This window comes from Homarus americanus, unplaced genomic scaffold (assembly GCF_018991925.1).
Source record: "Homarus americanus isolate GMGI-L3 unplaced genomic scaffold, GMGI_Hamer_2.0 scaffold7971, whole genome shotgun sequence".
In the NCBI taxonomy this organism is placed as follows: Eukaryota; Metazoa; Arthropoda; class Malacostraca; order Decapoda; family Nephropidae; genus Homarus; species Homarus americanus.
The window spans coordinates 1,017-6,736 of NW_024730772.1; the positions used below are offsets into that span (position 1 = coordinate 1,017).

The following is a 5,720-nucleotide window of genomic DNA, read 5'->3' on the forward strand; positions in this document are numbered from 1 at the left end:
GAAGCACTAGCACCACTTTCTCTGCATCATGGTCTCTTTGAAGACACATTGAAGGGTTAAATGTCGTATAGTAGCTTTTCAAATTTCGCTAGTTTTTAATTCTTAACGTATTTTATTGGAACACACAAAAAAATAAATAAAAAAAAATTTTGAAGGCAGAAACTTGAATTTCGACGGGATTGAACGGCCCGCCTACGTGCAGACGACGTGCATAATCGTGTAAACAACGTCATTTCTCTTATGTACAAAAGATTCATTATTGTTTATTACTGAATGTCTTTTTTATTGAATTAATGTTTATGTGTGCAAAATGAGCAATACAATTCATTAATAATACGTAGAATATTAAAACACATGAGGAAATGACACAGCATTGTTTTCGTTGATTACAAAGCCAGTGACTGACTGGTTCTACATATAAAACTGAAGAAAATAAGACCTTGGTTGTAGCTGTAGTAAAATTAATATGGTTGTTTTAAGTAATGTTATTTAATGTTAATAAATGAAACAATAGAAGTAGCTAACGATAATGGTAAAGAAAAAAGAGAGATCGCGTATGTAAGTGCGCACACGTGAAAACATATCGTCATTACTTTACATAAGAATATGAAAGCAACACTTATTTACTGTTCATATATATTTTAATTAATGTTTCTGATTTTTTTTTTTTTGAATTAATGTGTGTGTGTGCAAAATTAACAATTCAATTTATTAATAATACGTGGAATATTGGAGGAGACGAGACCGCTGCCGGCATTGTTTATGTTAAAGCTTACGAAACCAGTGACTGATTGGTTCTATATATAAAACTGAAGAAAATAAGACCCTGATTTTAGCTGTAGTAAAATTAATGTAAAAAAAATTAATATGGTTGTTTGAAGTACCTGTAATGTTATTTAATGTTAATAAACGGAACAATATAAGTAGCTAACCATTAATGGTAAAAAAAAAGTGAGATTGCGCGTATGTAAGTGCGCACATGTGAAAACATATCGTCATTACTCTACATAAGAATATGAAAGCAACACTTATTTACTGCTCATATATATTGAAGGGTGAAATGTTGTACTCTGTATAGACAAGCAGAGAGAGAGAGAGAGAGCAGCCGAACTGCCGGATGTAAACAAACCTTAATTTCCCGCGGCTTTGTTTTTTTGTTTTTTTTTTAAGGGGATTAGCCCACCCAGGCATAGGTCACTGACCCACATTGGGGCCTAGGGGGCAAAAATTTAATACTCCTGTAATAATAATTCAGATAAGTAAAAAAAAAAATAAATAAATAAAAAAAAAAAAAAATAAAGCTGCCTATCTACCTATTGCACAAACTAAAATCGTTCTGGACCAAGGGAGTTTCCGGACCACAGAATGCCGGACTAGAGAGGTACAACCTGTACTATAACGGGTTATTATAGTGTGACCGACATCCACACAGACACAGTTTGGCTGTGTGAGTAAAGAAGGATGTACTATAACGGGTTATTATAGTGTGACCGACATCCACACAGACACAGTTTGGCTGTGTGAGTAAAAAAGGATGTACTAGAACAGTTTATTATAGTGTGACCACTGCGCCTCCAACTCGGCCCATCAAATACCAACTCGGACCATCTCGGATAACCAACCTTTAACTCACTCATTCAAATGTATGTTTATAACAACGACATAAATAAAACATTTATTACCTTTACCAAGAGGAAGGGAGGAAAGCCCACAAATTTACATTTACTAACATAATTAACAAAAATAAACAAGCCAGCCAAGTTGGTTGTTGTCGACCTCTACACCTTGTCTGGCTCTTTCTCTTATCTTTCAGTTATTACAAGTTTTCATTATTAATACTATAATAAAAGTATTTTATTAATAAATATTACACAATACAAATAAATTATCCTTTAATTATAATGTTTTATTAATGATTAAATTCCCGCTAATAGATATATATTAACATTAAACTAAACTTAAGTCAGTGGTTTGAGAACCGTATAGCTTGACAGCATTTACAATTTTACTAAAATAAATTTAAAGAATAACATTTTATTTATTAATATTTTATTAATATATAACACTACAGTATATAGATTCAGTTAACGAACGACTCTGTGGAACCAATTGTGTTCGTTAATTGAGGGATCACTGAAGATATTTAAGAACCTTTAGCGACCTTCCCTGGTGACAACCTTAACCCCCCCCCCCCCATATTGGAGGCTAACGTGGGTCAACACTCCACTATCCACCTATATGAACCTTTATCAATGTGGAATAAACCACTTACGCAAGTCCATTATAAGAACAATTCACTGGACAATACTCACGGCAGAATTAGTAGGTATAACCTGTAATATTTGATCACTAACTTGAACTATGATCAATATTGTTGTGGAATGTTCCTGAAAGTACAGTAATAATTTACTTATTATACAGTACAGCATTAATTTATGGCAAGATTGCTGACAAAAAACTATATTTAAGTATAACTTAACCCAAATAAAATACCCCATTTGTTTGTAAAGTTTCGTGGCTTTTCAATGCAGTCAACACCCCAATAGTCTATATTTCTAAAATGTATATGAAGGCCTTTTAAAAAATACGGGCAAAACCTAAGTAATCTACTTTAAATATCTAATTGTTTCAAAAAGTCATAAGCACAATAACTAATTTGAGAACCCAGATTTAAAATCAGGTAAAGTACCTTTGTAGGATATTTAAACTATTTTTTTACCCCAAGTGCTGAAGACAAAGGTATTGGTCAGGCATATTTGACAAATATTTTGACAACGTGAAAACTAACTTCATACAGTAAAGATGGTCAACATATTTAAGACCATCCATAAAGGCCTTTTAAAACTTGCGGGCACAGCGTAATCTACTTAAAATATCTAATTATTTCAAAGGTCATTAACACAATTACTTGAATTTTTAAACGGTGATCCCAGATCCTTAATAAAAACTAAAACCACAAAGATATACACTGTACTGTACCTTATGTTATAGCAGAAAGTTTCCAATGTGGTGCAGCAAGAGACCCGTTAACCAAAACAAACCTTCGTCTTGTGGTCATTGTGGCCCACATCTTACATCTTCACGTCACAGTCCTGGAATGAATAACATTTTAACAACTAATAAATTAAATACTCTAGGCAATAATATTATATAATATGTATACAGTACTGTACAGTATTATATTATACAGGAACTCATTAAATCTTCAAACATTTAAATACAATATTATGGTTAAATTAAGAAATTTTCATAAAACTTATTAAAAAAAATAAAGAAACACTTTAGAAAATCTTACCTCGATGAATGACACGAGGAACTTCATTGACCATGATTAGCAGGGCAGCAATATGATAGTTGTCTTAACACTACAGTAACAACCAATTGGAGCCATCACCTGTAAACAAAATAAAGAATAAAATGTATAAAGACAAAAACAATTGTATAAAAGCCAATAATGTAAATACTGTGGTATTGTATTTCTAACTCCCATGATAAGACAAAACTTGACTTCACCACAAGTTATCTCTGGTCAACAACTTTCCTAATACCACTTACTAGTCACTAATGGACAACACCTGGTAAATACACAAGTTATATCCCACTGCCATAAGGGTATAATTATCTATAAATGCCAATATTGTGAAGTGTCTTGTGATTTTTCCTTTCCCAGAGAATTAAAATACCATCGAAAACATGATTTGGTTAGGTTAGGTTTGAATCCCACCAAATTTATATTTTCCCCGAGAATTAAAACCTCACCATCGGACACCTGATTTGGTTAGGTTAGGATCCCACCAAATACAGTGACAAAAATGTAAATTTCTTGTCAAAAAGTAAACTGAAATTTTACAGTAAAGTTCCCAAAATGTCTCAAAAGCTAATTTTTTTACAACAAACTGTAATTTAACCATAAATAAAATGTTCAACATTCTTATAACCAAATTTTTTTACATCAATTAAATAAAAAAATCTTTCCCCCCCCCCCAAAAAAATGAACCAAAATCCCACTTTGGTTAATATATAGGACTAACCAGCCAGGGCTGCATAGTGCCGATGCTGTTGTATCATCTCACGTACAGAAAATGTCTCAAATATCACCGTATAGTAAGTTTTTTCTGTTTAATATACCGGGGAAGTTAGGTTAGGTAGGTTTGTTTGGTTAGGTCTGTCCTTCATAACCACAAATGTTATGTAGCGTTTATTTAAAAAACATCCATTTTACTAACATTACCACAAACAGTGTCCACTAAAATATAACAAAAGTAACTTGACAAAATTATCATAAAATTATCCTAAAAGTAATAAACTACAGAAAAGTAACAATTCCCAAACGTAAGTGACGTAAACTCCACAAGTAACAAAACTTATAAAACCTAAAAGTAACAAATACTCAACACGAAAGTAATAAAATACCTCAAACTATTTCCTTAACATTGTTCCATTGACAATTTCCTCCAGTAGTTTACATTATTAAGCAGCACCAGTTATTGGTCCACTTACCTTCACCGTCTCCGTTAATTTATACCTACACTACACACCTGCACCATAAACACACTATATACCTGCACCATATACCTAAACTATACACCTGCACCACAAACACACTATACACATACACAACACACCTGCACCATAAACACACTATATACCTGCACCATATACCTAAACTATACACCTGCACCACAAACATACACTATACACATACACCACACACCTGCACAATAAACACACTATATACCTGCACCATAAACACACTATATACCTGCATCATATACCTACACACCTGCACCACAAACATACACGAAACCTGTACATCACCGAGGTCAGCTCGTCAAACTGTGGGGCGAATTTGGTAGTGGACGAAGATCGATTTGGCGATGGGCCTAAGTTGGAGTTCAACCAGTGTGACCGACAAAACCACTAAGACACTGTACAAGACGAGTGTTACCTGTCGGTACACACAACCACTTTACTTACTTACTGTACTGTTTCTAGTTAACACGGCCATACATACACACGGCCATACATACATACACATGTACATAATGTTAACTTACCACGAGGGAGGGAGGAAGGCCCACAAATTAACATTTACTAACAAAATTAACAAAAATAAACAAGACGCACGTTGATTGTTGTGACCTGCTACACCTTGTCCAATTCTCTATCTTAACTTTCAGTAACTACAATTTTTCATTATTAATACAATAGTAAAAGTATTTAATTTGCAAATATTACATAACATAAATAAATTATACTTGAATTATAATGTTTTATTATTGATTAAATTCCCGCTAATAGATATATATATATATATATATATATATATATATATATATATATATATATATATATATATATATATATATATATATATATATATATATTAATAATAATAAACTAAACTTAAGTCAGTGGCTTGAGAACCGAATGGCTTGAACTCATTTACAATTTCACTAAAATAAATTTAAGCAATAACATTTTGTGTTTAACTATTTTAAGTTTATTTATTAATATTTTATTAATATTTAACACTATTTATACTGGAAGCTTACAACACCATAACAAACTCGCTATTTTAAGTATTCATTATTCATAATAATATTATTAACGGTAAATATTAGTCTCAAACTACATAATTATTCAATAATTATTAAGCAATAATTACAGATTATATAAAAAGTTAATAATTATCAACAACAAATTATATTATTAATATA

General features: G+C 31.8%; 1 long non-coding RNA gene across 8 annotated transcripts; it reads right to left on the minus strand.

The window, feature by feature from the left end:
• Positions 1-1,469: 1,469 nt before the first annotated feature.
• Positions 1,470-5,166, minus strand: LOC121867364. Of its 8 annotated transcripts, none has more exons than XR_006089133.1 (4): positions 5,128-5,166; positions 3,296-3,394; positions 2,980-3,092; positions 1,470-2,387 (listed from the first exon to the last, which is right to left on the minus strand). It is a non-coding gene; the product is annotated as an uncharacterized LOC121867364 (long non-coding RNA). The 8 variants fall into 8 exon arrangements; XR_006089129.1 differs by having other exon boundaries at positions 5,058-5,156; XR_006089134.1 differs by lacking the exon at positions 5,128-5,166 and adding an exon at positions 4,978-5,022.
• Positions 5,167-5,720: the final 554 nt, after the last annotated feature.